At 38.5% G+C, this 16060-nt stretch overlaps 1 protein-coding gene and 1 pseudogene across 1 annotated transcript in view; one reads left to right on the forward strand and one right to left on the reverse strand.

The window, feature by feature from the left end:
- PCCA (propionyl-CoA carboxylase subunit alpha) overlaps positions 1-16060 on the reverse strand; it is a 353425-nt gene that overhangs the window by 302217 nt on the left and 35148 nt on the right. The window lies entirely within an intron of this gene.
- On the forward strand, positions 10140-13288 carry LOC109393924 (heat shock cognate 71 kDa protein-like; annotated as a pseudogene).

Consider the following 16060-nt stretch of genomic DNA (forward strand, 5'->3'; position numbering starts at 1 on the left):
AGGAAAGGAAAGGGAATGACAAAAGACAAAGACAGAAGGCTGATAAAACAGTATGCTTGCTATGCACTACAAGACAAGCCTCCAAAGTCCCACTCCCCAATCACTGCTGCCTAGAAGCTCTTTTCTATAGAAATTCTTAAGTCATGACTGCAGAAGGATGCCAAGAATGGGTATAAATGAAGGTAGGTTTATAGATTTGATAGCAGAAATTAAAGGCTCTGTCCTTTAATTTCTATTTTCTCTGTGAAGCAAGGGACAGGATCACATTCTGACAGAAAGGAGTCACTGGCAGTGAAGATCTGGAACGGCTGGAAATGGTCATCGTGGAATCCAGAAAAGCAAACTTACAAGAGAAATCCAGTAAGACCGCCAGGTAGTGTTGATGTTCATAAATGGTTCTCTTTGCTGTGAAAGAACTTAGGGCAACAAAATGGTGCAGCTTTTGTGGAAAACAGTATGGAGCTTTCACACCATTGTAATGTTGAAAAATCATAAGCTGAACCATCCTAAGTTAGGGGTCATCTGTATTCATACAACAGAATAGTACTCAGTCAAAAAAGGGGGAAATGATACATGCAACAATATAAATATTGGGTTGTCAAAAAGTCATGCTGTATTTTTTTCTATGTTTTTCTTTGCAAAAATGCGTCATGATTTTTCTGACAACCCAATAAATCTCAAAAACACTATGTGAAGTGAAAGACGCCAGACACCAAATATTATATAATTCTAAACTATAGGCAGTAAACAGATCAGAAGCTACATAGGTAGATGTGGGAACAAAAACTGAATGCAAATAGATGGACACATGGGACCTTTTGGGGTGATGGCAATTTTCTAAAACTGGACAGTGGTGAGGGTTGCACACCTCTAAAAATTTACTGTAATTCATTGAACTGTACACTTAAAATGGGTAAATTTTGTGATATGCAAATTATACCTCAATTAAACCATTAAGTAAAAATTAGATTTCATATTAAAAATTTTTTATCTACTATGCTGTGAGCTCTGTTGTGAGACATTCCTGGCACATGGCACAATGCTGTGTTATAAATGTTTAATCAGTGATTCTAACCAATAAAGAGAAGGTTAGAATTAACCTGACAAATAAGATTCCTGAGATAGAAGACATCTGGGTAGAGCATTCTAGCAGTACACATAGTGCATCAAATGCACAGAGGCCTGAAAGAAACTAGAAGATGGTAAGGAGTCAAAAACATCAAACAGGGAACAGTCATCAATGCTGTGTGCTATGAACAGACCACCTAAGATGGGGCTTTAGAGTAGCTATTACATCTGATGAATCAGATCTTGGGTGACTTTGGGGACCAATTTAGTAGAATAACAGAAATAGAAGCTGGACTTCCCCAGGTCGAAGTGTAAATGTGAAGCAAGAAAAGAAAAACTGAAGGCTTAACTGTAATGCTAGGAAATGCAAGGACATTTGACTATTTTTTCTACAGCTGTCGGGAAGCTCAGTACACACACGAGGTATTCAATAAAATTTTCTGATCATGGACTGATATAACTTTTCAAAGATCACCGTTCCTCAGAGAAATGCCTAACAGATGTGAGTATGTGTTCACAAACCTGACTAAAAGTCCTAAAATGGAAACAAGACCACTATCAGCAGTCAAACATATGGCCATGAAGACAAAATACAATCTAGAAAGACATCCTATAAAATCTATTGCGATTCAATGAAAAAGTTCTAGAAATGCATGGTGGTGATGGTAGCACAACTGTAAATGTATTAATGCCACTGAATTGTACAATTAAAAATTAATAAAGTGGTAAGTTTTATATATTACAATAAAAAAACATTTAAAAACTATATAGATTCATCACAATTTCCAGCCTCTCACTGACAAGCAATTGTTAAAGAATGTATTTGTAGAACTTAGTTATATAGTAAAAACATGTAAATAGTACCATCTAGAAAAACTGCAACAAGGAAGGAAAAAAAGCAAAAAAAAAAAATCTATACTGAGGGCTCAGCTCCAGCATGTAATCATTTTCCACTTACTAAAGAAAAGCCATCACACATGCATTCAGGATACTAACAAAGAAGACTTAACAAATACGGAGATATATATTTCCAAATACAGATTTCTGAAACAATGGCAATGTGAAATTCCAGGAATAGGATTAAGAAATAATCTCCACTGTAATCAGTATATTAAAAATAAAGTGTTTCCAAACCAAATGAATAGCTAAATGTTAGTTCTAATAAAATATGGACAGTCACCAAAAGTCATGAGATCTCAAAGCACTACTGGGGACCCACCAGCTCAATGTATGCCACTAAGTGATGACACTGCATAAAAGCAAGTCATCTAGATGTTCTTAAATTTTTTTTATTTTATTTTAATTACCCAAGTAATGTACGAGTACTCCATTTTGGGGTTTTTTTTTAAGTTTAAGTAAAGATAACTATTACCCTGTTAAAAACCTCCTAGTCTCACTTCCTACCCTAAAAGCAATGATCAGTTTTACATGTGTCATGCCATCCTTATCTAAGCATTTTCATATGCATATGTAGACATAAAAGTGCATGGTTTTGTGTTTAAGATTTAATTTGCATAAATTGTATCACACCACATTCTGCAACTTGCTTAACTGCTATACAATATCCCTAGTTATGTGGGTAAACCATAACTCATTCAACCATTCCCCTAACAACGGACACTGTTTCCAATCTGTATGTATTACAAGCTGCCATAAGCTTCCCTGAACAGGCCAATCTGTATGCACGTTTATATTTTTGTAAGAGAAATATTTGAAAGTGTAAATGCTAAAACTACATACACACGTAAATTTATTTTCATGTAGGTAAACTATCTATTTCTTCTTTCAACCATCAACAAGTTTTAAATTTAATACAAGCGGTATCTACCTTCCCTGACTCAATCCAACATTTATCGCAGGTACTCTGCTACAACAGGATACAGCGAGATGGCAAGTCACAGTCCCCTCCCCTCTCCTCCACTTCAATCTAGTACAAATGACAGACTTCTACACCGAATGCAAATAAAAATAATAGGGGCATGTACAAGTTGCTAATATAAAAAAAATGGTTTCATGAAGAATCCATTATTGAAATATAAAATTGGATTCCTAATAAATGGAAAAAAGTGAGAAGTACCAACAGAGAAAAGGCACATTCAAAATCGTGGAAACTGATTGGCCCCAGCCTATTTAGAAATCTGTGAGATGGCTTAAAATCAAAGTGTATAGGGAAGCATTGATGGGAGAGGGTGGTAGAAGAGAATGATAGAAGAAGTAGAAGGAATGGGTGGAAAGGGATCTTGAATGCCATAGTAAAGAGTCGGGACTTTAACTGGGAAGTCAGTGGTTCTCAATGTTTACTTTCTATGAAAAGAAAATAATGTTCATATGAGGAATGTTACACTCCATCTTTACAGCAGCTTACTATAGGTTGCTGCAGTTGGGCCATTCCAAGCAATTAGCTATAAACACACTCCTTTCTCTCCCACTAATCTCAAATAAAGCTTAACAAATAAAGTAGGGCTGTCAACAACAAAAGCTTCTTTTCCTCTAAAGTGATCTAACCAAACGTTTCCCTTAATATAGGATATACATAGCATAATATACAATATACAAAAAACCATTCAGCTGCATCCAATTCCTTCCCACAGTTGTTTTTCAGCGACTTTTAAGAAGCACCACTGGCCATTCTAATTCCAGGTAAGATGGAATATGCATATTCCACCCTGTCTGTCCCACTGAATGCAGCTATGACACCGGAACAGAACACATGAATCAATTATTTGCAAACTCTGAAAAGTAAATAGTAGCAGACAAATCGAAGAACAGAATTCAAATTACTATAAACCAGAAGTGAGTTTTAGCATTATTCCTTTCCTCCGTGATCCCCCTGCCTAATCAACAAAGCCTAATAATACAGAGTAGGCGCTGGGTGCTGGCAGAAGGAACTCCAGGAGAAGCCCTATACTTCTGACTCAAAAGAAAAAGGGAGCTCCTAACACTTAGAGCACTACAGAAATCTCCCAGGGTTGTTGTTTTATTTTTAACTCCATTATTTTGTGTCCCAGCCCCTAAGTAATTCTATGCCTACATCAGCAGTGGCAAAAATGGGAGCCTGCAGGAGCCAAAACATTCAGAAAAGGAACATTCTTCTGCAATCAATGAAACTACAGTTCCAAGAGGGTGGGTAAATTCCCATTGTTTTTTTCCTTTGTGACATAAGAAGAAATATACATATGGTCTCTGCCCCCAGTTCCTGACACAGAGCTCCTAAAATCCTCGTAATTTCCTGGTAGATAGGGGTGCTAGGGGCATCTTTTGTTCTGATATTTGGTCTTTGACCCCAGTTCCTGACACAAGGGCTACTAAGATCCTTGGAATCTCAGGAGTGATAAGAGTGTCTTTTTGTATGCTAATAAGATGACTGGTGGCTGGGGGCCCTTAGGTAGCTTCAGGATGGGGGCTAAGGAACCAGGAAAAGGCTTTATTAGAGTTGGAATTTTTAGCCCCATCCCCCATCTCGACGGGAGAGTAGAGGGACTGGAGCTGAGTTCATCACCAATGGCCAGTGATTTAATCAATCATAGCACATAAGGGTACCTCCATAAAAACCCTAACCAAGGGGTTTGGAGGGCTTCTGGGTTGCTGGACACATCCACATGCTAGGTACACCCGAACTCTACCAGACAGAAGCTGCCATGCTTGGGACTTTTCCAGACTTGGTGTATGGACCTCTTCCTGTGGTTATTTATTTATATTCTTTATGATATCATTTATAATAAGCCAATAAGTGAAAGTAAAGTGATTCCCTGAGTTCTATGAGCCATTATAGCAAATTAACAAGCCTGAGCAGGGGGTTGTGGGAACCCCTGATTTAAAGCCACTTAGTCAAGCTTTTTTTCCTTTTTTTGGACACCCTGCTCTTTTGACCGCTTCTTTTTTGAGCCTTGTGAGCCTCGCCTTTGTGCGTGGCCTGCTCCAAACTCTTTGGAATGTAATTTCTCTTCTAATGGGCCCTTGAGCCATTCTCTACTGGCTCGGGCCTACTTCTACTCTTTGAATAAACTACTTTTTCAGTACTTTAAAAATAAAAATAAAAATAAAGCCACTTAGTCAAAAGAACAGGTGATAACCTCACACCTGAGACCAGCATCTGAAGTGGGAACAGCCTTGCAGGACTGACCCCTCAGCCTGTGGGATCTGTGTCACAATCAAAAGATATGGGACCTTCACAGGGTATGTGCTCAATCAATACTTGTTAAACGTTGAATATCTGTCAGTCCCTATAAATCCATATGATGCAAGCTAATAAAATAGTATAAAGGTAGATAAATCTGTTAGAAAGCCTTGAAACACTGCCAACAAATTAAAAAATCATATCACTTTAAAATTGATATGTGACCATCCCCACTATTCATCTCCAGAACATTTTTCATCTTGAATAACTGTGAATATACTTAATATCACTGAACTGTACACTTAAAAATGGTTAAAATGGTAAGTTTTGTTATACAGATTATACAATTGAAAATAAATTAATTTTTAAATGTCCCCCCCCCCAAATAATTATGTGTGAGACTTCTAATTTCCAGTTGGACATGTAAATGAGCTTAAAAGTTACTACGCTGTCCTAACAAATAAAAAGCTGAAAAGACTGAAAAAACAACTGTTCTTGGTCAAAGAGGTCAGGATACAGGGCACTGGCACCCTAGACTGGAGACAGATAAATACAGGGAACCACACCTTACCAGAGCAGAGACTCATGAGCAGAAACTGCCCAGGAACCAGTGCCAGGGTAGGAAAACTTGCAAGGTAAATTTACAAATTTCTGGTGGCTCAGTGTATACAAGTCTGAGAGCTAAAAACTCCACGGGAGCCCAATCATAGGAGGACTCCACACTTTTGTAAGTTTCACCTCCAGATGCTCAACCAGGTTCTCACAATAAATATTAGCGAAATATCCCCTTGTGCTCTGGGGAGAAGATGGGAAAGGGAACCATTGTGGAATAACCAAGAATACTCTTTTGTTTTGTTTTCTTAACAAAACCTGCCCTCAGGAGAAACTACTTAACCAAAGGCTACACTACTGAGGTATTATCAGAAAGTAACTGGCCTGGTGGAAGGGAAATACACAACACCAGCCTACTCTAACCATCCTGCCTACCTAAGGGAGAAGGAAAAGAAAAAAACAGGAAAACTTGTAAAGTTCACAGTCCAAAGGTAGAGAGAGGCTCACTAAAAGTCAGGCACCAAATCATAGGGCTAAAGAAGGCTTCCTCTCCCCAGCAACTAACTTCCACATTACTAAATGCCTATTTAGAGCAATTCCTTTTACCTGGTGCATCATCTGAATATTAAGAAAAAAATTATAAGACATGTTAAACAGCAAAAAACATGATGTGAAAAGACAGAGCAGTATCAAACTAGACATGGCAGGAATGTTTTAAAGTCCTGGATTGATAATTGCAACAACTATAATATGCTAAAGGCTCTAACGGATGGAATAGATGGCATGAAAGAACAGATGGGCAAATGTAAGCAAAGCAATGGAAATCCTAAGGAGAACCAAAAAAAAATGCTAGAAATAAAAACTCTGTATGTAACAGAAAGAAAGAATGCTTTTGATGGGCTTATTAGAACTGGACATGGCTGCTGAAAACATTTCTGAGCTTGAGGATATCAATAGAAACCCCCAAACACTGCCCTCTACAGCTAAGATGCTGAACAACAGCTCGACCTGGAGCTGGGCTGCCGTGAGTCGCTGGCGATGGCAGGTGGGTTGCCACGGGCTACCGTGTGTAGCCAGCAGCCAGCGTGAGCGGCCAGCAGCCTCTGTGAGCGGCCATCCAGAAGCCACTGACTGATCTGCCTCACCCGGGAAGAGCGCAATGATGGTGCCAACTTGGGCCAGTGAAGCAATGTTCTCCACAACTAGACTGAAGAACAAAAGGATAGCAACTTATCTGTTCCCCTTCCCCCAATTCCCCAATAAAAAATCTTAAAAAAAAAAAAAATAGAAACCCCCAAAACTGCAAAGCAAAGAGAACAAAGACTGAAAAAAAAAAACCCAGAAAATATACAAGGGTTATGGGACAATAACACAAGATATAACATACACATAATGCAAATATCAGAAGGAACATAGAGAAAGGAACAGAATACTTGAAACAACAGTGACTGAGACTTTACCCCTAATTAATGTCAGACACCAAATCACACCAGGAAGCTCAGAGAACACCAACCAGGATAAATGCAAAAAAACTACAGCTAGACAAATCATCTTCAAACAAATCAAAGACAAAGTGGAGCAAAAACCCAGAGGGGGAAAAAAAAACCTCATCAATAGACAAACAAAGAATTACATCTAACTTCTCCTCAGAAGCCATGCAAGCAAGAAGAAGATGAAGTGAAATATTCAAAGTATTGAGAGAAAAAAGAAAAACACCATCCTAGAATTCTATACACTGTAAAATTATCCTTCAAAAGTAAAAAAGAAAGATTTTTCTCAAACAAAAATTGAGGGAATTTGTCATCAGAACTGCCTTGCAAGAAATGTGAAAATAAGTTGTTCAGAGAGAAGGAAAACATAGGTCAGAAACTCGGATCTACATAAAGAAGGAGCATCAAAGAGGGAATAAGTGAAGGTAAAATTAAAAATCTATTTTTTCTTATTCTTAATTGATTTAACAAATAGCAGTTTGTTCAAAATACTAATAGCAACAATGCATTTGATTATGTATGCTTATGCACCTGTTATATATATATGCTTACATATAAATGAAATGAATGATAGCAATGATAAAAGGGATGAGAGGGAAGCATTAGGATTATTTTGTTATTATAACATACTCACATTACCAATGAAATGGTCTGGCATTATTTGAAACTGGACTTGGAATAGTTTGTATATTGCAAACTTTATGGAAACCACTTAAAAAAAAAACCCTATAACTGATATGCTAAGAAAGGAGAGAAATGGAACCTTATAAAATGTTCAATCAACACCACAAAAGGCAGAAAAGAGTGGAAGACAAAGATAGGAACAAAGAACAAGGGCAACAAATAGAAAACAGTAACAAATATAGTTAATATGAATTCAACTGTATCAATAATTACTTTGAATGTCAATAGTCTAAATGCACTAATTAAAAAACAGATTGTCATAGTGGATCAAAACACAAGACCCAACTACATGTCGTCTATAAGAAATGCACTTTAAATATAAAGACACAAATAGATTAACAGTAAATAGGTGGAGAAAAGTATGCCATGCTAATACTAATCACAAGAAAGCAGGAACAGCTATATTAATTTCTGGCAATGCAGACTGCAATGCAAGGAGAGTTATAATATTAAAGATAAAGAAAGGAATTACAGGGCTGGCCGGGTGGCTTAGCTGGTTAGAGTGCAAACTTTGAGCAACAGGGTTGTCGGTCTGATTCCCACATGGGCCAGTGAGCTGCACCGGAGCTGAGCTGCCGCTGAGCTGCCAATGGGTGGCCAGGTGGCTCAGCTGGTGAGAGCACGTGTTCTTAACAACAAGATTGCCAGTTCGACTCCTGCATTGGATGGTGGGCTGTGCCACCGCCCCCCACCCCCCACGGCAACTGGACATAGAGCTGAGCTTGCGCCCTCCACAACTAAGATTTAAGGACAACAACTTGACTTGGAGCTAATGGGTCCTGGAAAAACACAATGCTCCCCTTCCCCAATTCCCCAATACTGTTCCCTTCCCCAGTTACCCAATAAAATCTTTTTTTAATTTCCTTATTAAAAAAAAAGGCATTACATAATGATAAAGGAGTCAATTCATCCACAACGTATATAATAATCCATAATGTGTATGTGTCTAACAACAGAGCATCAAATTACATGATGCAAAAACCGATAGAACTGCAAGAAAAAGAACATGAACCCATGATCATAGTTGGAAACCTTGACATCCCCCCTCCCCCCATCAGAAGTGGACAGATACAGCAGTCAGGAAATCAGGGAGGACACAGTTAAACTCAACCCCATCAGCTATCTATGGACTACTTCAGCTATCTATGGACTACTTCATCCAACAGCAAAATAAATTTTCTTCTCAGGCTTTCAATGAACATTCTCCAAAGTGGACCATATCTTAGGCCATAAAACATGCCTTAATGAATTTAAAAGAATACAAATCATACAATGTCTGCTCTCAGACCACAGTGGAATTAAACTAGAAATCAATAACAGAAAGATAACTGGAAAACCAAAATACATAGAGATTAGAAAACACACTTCTAAATAGCACATGGGTCAAAGAAGAAATCTCAAGAGAAATTATATTTTTAACTAAATGCAAATGAAAACACAACTCAAAATTTGTAAGATGCAATGAAAACAGTGCTTAGAGAGATATTTATAGCACTGAAAGAGTATATTAGAAAAAAAGAAAGATCTAAAAATTTAAGTTTCCACCTTAGGAAACTAGAAGAGCACATTATATGCAAAGTAAGCTGGAGAAATCATAGGGATTAAAGCAGAAATCAATGACATTTTAAAAAGGAAATCAATAGAGAAAGTCAATGAAATCAAAAGCTGGTTCTTTGAAAAAAATCAATAAAACTGATAAGCCTCCAGCAAGGCTAACTAAGAAAAAAAAGAGGAGACACAAATTACTAATATCGGAAATGAAAGAGGAGACATCACTACAGGTCTCCTGGCCTTAAAAGGATAATGGAATACTAGGAACAACTCTATGCCCACAAATTTAATAACCTAGATGAGATGAATCAAACCCTTGAAAGACACAAATTGCCAAAACTCACACCAGAAGAAATAAACAATCTGGATAGGCATGTATCTATTTGAGAAATTGAATCAGTAATTAATAATCTCTAAAACAGAAAGCTCCAGGTCCGCATGGTTTCATTGGTGAATTCTACCAAACATTTAATGAAAAAATTATACCAATTCTCTACAATCTCTTTCAGAGGATATACGCAGAGGGCATACTTCCTAACTCATTCTATGAAGCCAGCATTACTCTAACACCAAAAGCAGACAAAGACATTACAACAAAACTATCAACCAATCACTGAACGCAAGGACAGCTGCTAGGGTCTCTCTTCTTTGCAAGCCACGCCCACACTCAAACAACCATGCCTAAGGGACCTGCAGTTGGCATTGATCTTTGCACCAACTACACTTGTGTGGGTGTCTTCCAGAATGGAAAAGTGGAAATAATTGCCAATGATGAGGGAAACCGAAACACCCCAAGTCATCTCACCAATGATTGACTGGTGATGCCATAAAGAATCAAGTTCCAATGAACCCCACCAACACAGGTGTATGATGCCAAACACCTGATTTTATGTAGATCTGATGATGCTGTTGTTCAATGCGGATGAATCATTGGCCCTTCATGGTGGTGAATAATGCTGGCAGGCCCAAGGTCCAAGAAGAATATCAGGCAGAGACAAGTTTTATGCAGAAGAAGTGTCATCTATGGTTGTAACAAAGATGAAGGAAATTGCAGAAGCTTACTTTGGGAACACTGTTACCAATGCTATTGTCACAGTACCTGCTTACTTGAATGACTCTCAGTGTGAGACTAGAAAAGATGCTGGAACTATTGCTGGTCTCAGGGTACTTAGAATCATCAATGAGCCAACTGCTGCTGCTGTTGCTTATGGCTTAAACAAAAAAATTGGAGCTGAAACAAATGTGCTGATCTTTGACTTGGGAGATAGCACTTTTGATGTGTCCATTCTCACAAATAAAGATGGAATCTTTGAAGTCAAATCTACAGCTGGAGACACCCAGTTAGGTGGAGAAGACTTTGACAATCAAAAGGTCAACATTTTATTGAAGAGTTCAAGCACAAGTTTAAGGACATCAGTGAGAACAAGAGGGCTATCTGTCACCTCCGTACTGCTTGTGAATGTGCTAAGCATATAAGGTGTGATCAAGCAATACAGTGAATGTTTAAATTTTTTTTTAATTATTACAATAAAAGACACATTGCCATTAATCCCCCTCAAAATACTCCCCCTCGCTTCAAACACACTTATCCCATTGTTCTTGCCACTTTCTGAAGCAATTCTGGAAGTTCTCTTTGTGATTGTCTTTAGTTGCTCTGTTATGGCTGCCTCGATGCCCTGAATCATTCTGACATTGGGAAGAGCCAGAAGTTGCATGGTGCCAGATCCCGTGAATAAGGTGGGTGAGGAAACACCGTAATGTTTTTATTTGACAGAAATTGCTGTATACCAGAAGCGATGTGTGACACAGTGTTATGATGATTTACGGCACACTTTAAAACACACCTTCTCTCAATTGTAGTTCATACCCGGCTGCCTGCACTGAACAAATTGAAACCTGTCACACACTGTTACTAAGGTTCAACGCACCACTTCTCATATTGACAACCACTGCCTTTCCGTCAGATGGCACTCGGCAGCAGCATTCACCGTATTTTGTGATTCACAACAGAAAGACTACATGTCACACATGGCTTATGGTAGGGAAATTTCTGTCAAGCTTCTGAGGACACATTGTAGTGTGTCCTCATCCACCTTATTCACCAGATCTGACACCACGCAACTTCTGGCTGTTTCCCAAAGTCAAAATGACCAAGACAGATAAACGTTTTGAATCAGAATATTGAGGCAGCCACACAGAGTAACTAAAGACACCCACGAAAGAGAACTTCCAGAAAGAACTGCTTCAGAAAGTGGCAAGAACAATGGGATGTGTTTGAAACGAGGGGGAGTATTTTGAGGGGGATTAATGGCATTGTGTCTAATAATTTTTAAATTTAAATATTCACCATATGTTTTGATCAAACCTCGTACCTTCTCTTCCAGCACCCAGGCCAGTACTGAGATTGATTCACTCTATGAAGGAATCAACTTCTATGCCTCTTTCACCCGTGCCCATTTGAAGATCAAAATGCTGACCTTTCCCGTGGCACCCTAAACCCTGGAGAGAAAGCCCTTTGGGATGCCAAGCTCCACAAGCACCAGATCCATGATATTGCCCTGGTGGGTGGTTCTACCCATAGACCCAAGATTCAGAAACGTCTATAGGACTCTTCAATGGAAATGAGTTAAATAAGAACATCAACCCTGATGAGGCTGTTGCTTAGGGGCAGCCATCCTATCTAAAGACAAATCTGAAAATGTTCCAGATTTGCTGCTGTTGGATGTCGCTCCTCTTTCCCTTGACATTGAAACTGCTGGTAGAGTCACAGCTGTCCTCATCAAGCGCAATACCATTCCTACCAAGCAGGCGCAGACCTTCACTACCTAGTCTGGTCACCAGCCTGGTGTGCTCATTCAGGTTTATGAAGGTGAGCGGGCCATGACCAAGGATAACAATTTACTTGGCAAGTCTGAAATCACATGGATACTTCCTGCACCTCATGGTGTTCCTCAGACTGAAGTCACTTTTCACATTGATGCCAATGGCATCCCCAGTGTCTCTGCTGTGAATAAGAGTACAGGAAAAGATAACAAGATCGCCATCACTAATGACTTGGGTCATCTGAGCAAGAAAGACATGGAGCTCATGGTCCAAGAAGCTGAGAATTACAAAGCTGAAGATGAGAAGCAGAGGGACAAGGTGTCTTCCAAAAATTCCCTTGGACCCTAGGCATTCACAATGAAAGCACTTTTGAAGATGAAAAACTTCAAGGCAAGATCAATGATGAGGACAAACAGAACATTCTTTTTTTTTTTTTTTAAAGATTTTATTGGGGAATTGGGGAAGGGGAACAGACAAGTTGCTGTCGTTTTGTTCTTCAGTCTAGTTGTGGAGGACGTTGTTTCACTGGCCCAAGTTGGCACCATCACTGAGCTCTTCCCGGGCGAGGCAATCAGTCGCCGGCTTCTGGACGGCCGCTCACGGCGGCTGCTGACCGCTCACGCTGGCTGCTGGCTACATACGGTAGCCCATGGCAGCCCACTGCAGCAGGGGCTGCAGCCTACACCATCGCCGGCGACTCACGGCAGCCCAGCTCCAGGTTGAGCTGTTGTTCAGCATCTTAGCTGTGGAGGGCAGTGTCACTGGCCCTCATATGTGGGATCTGAACCGGGGCCCTCTGGCGTCCCAAACCAGCTCTTAACCAACGCGCCACTCGACCGGCCCCAGAAGATTCTTGACAAGTGCAATGAAGTCATAACTGGCTTGATAAGAATCAGACTACAGAGAAGGAAGAATCTGAACATCATCAGAAAGAACTGGAAAAAGTCTACAATTCCATCATTACCAAGCTGTACCAGAGTGCAGAAGGCATGCCATAAGGGATGCCTAGAAGCTTCCCTCATGGTGCAGCCCCTCCTTCTGGTGGTGGCTCTTCTGGGCCAACCATCAACAAGGTTGATTAAGCCAACTTTGAGCATAGATTTAGCATTGTCCCACACAAAATATGGAAGGATTCAACTTTGTAGCAAATTCCATGGCAGTTTTAAAGTTGACCTGCTGTATAGTAAATAACTGGCATTCTTGCTACTTGACTATGAAATATGTGCCCAGAAAAGGAAATAATGACACACCTTATGAGCACTGTATTATAAGGTAGAAATGTGACTTAAATAAAACAATTTAAAATTGGCACCATAAAAAAAAAACTACCAACAAGTATCTCTCATAAACATACATACAAAACCCATCAACAAAATATTGGCATATTAAATACAACAATGTATTAAAAGAATCATACACCACAATCAAATAGAGTTTATTCCAGGCATGCAAGGATGGTTGAACACTTGAAAATCAATTAATGTAATCTACCACATCAACAGACTAAAAGAGAAAAACCACATGATCATATCAATAGATGTATAAAATGATCTGAAAAAATCCAGTATACATTCATGATAAAAACTCTCAGTAAACTATAAATAGAGGAGGCTTTCTCAATTTGGTAAAGACTACCTACAAAATACCTACAGCTAATGTCATATTTACTGGTAAAAAAACTCAAAACTCTCCCATTAAGATCTGGAAGAAGGCAAAGATGTGCCCTTTCATCACAGATTTTCAACTGGAAGTCCCAGTCAATGAAATAAGAAAAAAGAACTAAAAAGGAACTAAAAGGTATACATATAAGGAAAAAAGATGTAAGACATCTTTGTTTGCAGATGACATGATCATCTATGTAGAAAATCTGAAAGAATAGACAAAAAAATAAAAAACTCTTGGATCTAATAGCAATGTTGCAGGATATATGATTAATATAAAAAGTCAATTGTTTGCCTATATACCAAAAATGAACAAGTAAAATTTGAAATTTAAAACATATCATTTGCATTAGCACATCCACAAATAAAATAGGTATAAGTCTAACAGAACATATACAAGATCTATATGAGAACTACAAAACTCTGATGAATGAAATCAAACAACTATTAATAAATAAATGGACTGACAGTCCATGGTCATGGATAGGAAGGTGTCAATTCTTCCCAACTTGATCTATAAATTCAATGCAATCAAAATCCCAGCAAGTTATTTTGTGAATATTGACAAACTTATTCTAAAGTTTATATGGACAACAAAAGGTGCATAATAGCCAACACAATATTAAAGGAGAAGAACAAAGTTGGAGGATTGACATTACTTGACATCAAGACTTAATAAAGCTACAGGGTATTGGTGAAAGAACAAAGAGATCAATGGAACAGAATTGAGGGCCCAGAAATAGACCCTCCCCCATAAATATAATCAATTGATCCTTCACAAAGAAGCAAAGGCAATATAATGAAGCAAAGATAACCTTTTCTACACACAATGCTGGAAAAACTGGACATCCATATGTAAAACAAAATCATTCTAGACAAACTTTACCCCCTTTACAAAAATTAGCTTACAATGGATTGCAGAACTAAATATAAAACACAAAACTATGAAACTCCTAGAAGAAAACATAGGAAAAAACCTAGATGACCTAGGCTATGGCAAGGACTTTTCAGACACAACACCAAAGGCATAATCCATGAAAGAAATCATGGATAAATTGGACTTCATTAAAGTTAAAAATGTCTGCTCTGCGAAAGACAATGTCAGGAGAATTAGACAAGCTATAGCCTGGGAGAAAATATATGCAAAAGACACATTTAACAAAAGACTATTATCCAAAATATACAAAGAACTCTTAAAATTCACCAATTAGAAAATAACTAGGTAAAAAAATAGGCCAAAGACTTTTACAGACACCTCATCAAAGAAGATATATGAATGGCAAAGAAGCACATGAAAAGATGCTCCACATCATAAGTAATCAGGGAAATGCAAATTTAAATGAGATGCCACTACACACCTATTAGAATGGACAAAATCCAGAACACTGATAACACTGGCAAGAATGTGAGGCAGCAGAAACTCTTATTCAGTGCTGGTGGAAATGCAAAATGGTACAGCCTCTTTGGAATACAGTTTGGTGGTTTCTTACAAAACTAAACATGTTCTTACCATACAATCCAGTAATCACACTACTTGGTATTCACCCAAAGGAGCTGACAATGTATGTCCACATAGAAACCTGCATATAGATGCTTACAGCAGCCTTGTTTCTAATTGCCAAAACTTGGAAACAACGATGATGTCCTAGTAGGTGAATGGATAAATAAACCGTGGTCCATCCACACAATAGAATATTAGTCAGTGCTAAAAAGAAATGAACTATCAAGCCATAAGAAGACATAAAGAAACCTTAAATGCATATTACTAAGTAAAAGAAGCCAATCTGAAATGGCAATCTACTGTGTGATTCCCATTACATGGTATTCTGAAATAGGCAAAACTATGGAAACAGTAAATAGATCAGTGGTTCCCAGGGGTCAGAGGATGGGGAAGGATGAACAGGCAGAGCACAGAGGATTTTAAGGGCAGTGAAAATATTCTGTATGATATTATAATAATGGATTCGTGTCACTATGTATTTGTCCAAACCTATAGAATGTACAACAGCAAGAGTGAGCCCTAATGTAAACTATGGAGGTCCATCAATGTAGGTTCATCAATTGCAACAAACGTCCCACTCTGATGGGGGATGTTGATAATGGGGAGTCTATGC

Source organism: Hipposideros armiger, unplaced genomic scaffold (assembly GCF_001890085.2).
Source record: "Hipposideros armiger isolate ML-2016 unplaced genomic scaffold, ASM189008v1 scaffold_397, whole genome shotgun sequence".
Lineage (NCBI taxonomy): Eukaryota > Metazoa > Chordata > Mammalia > Chiroptera > Hipposideridae > Hipposideros > Hipposideros armiger.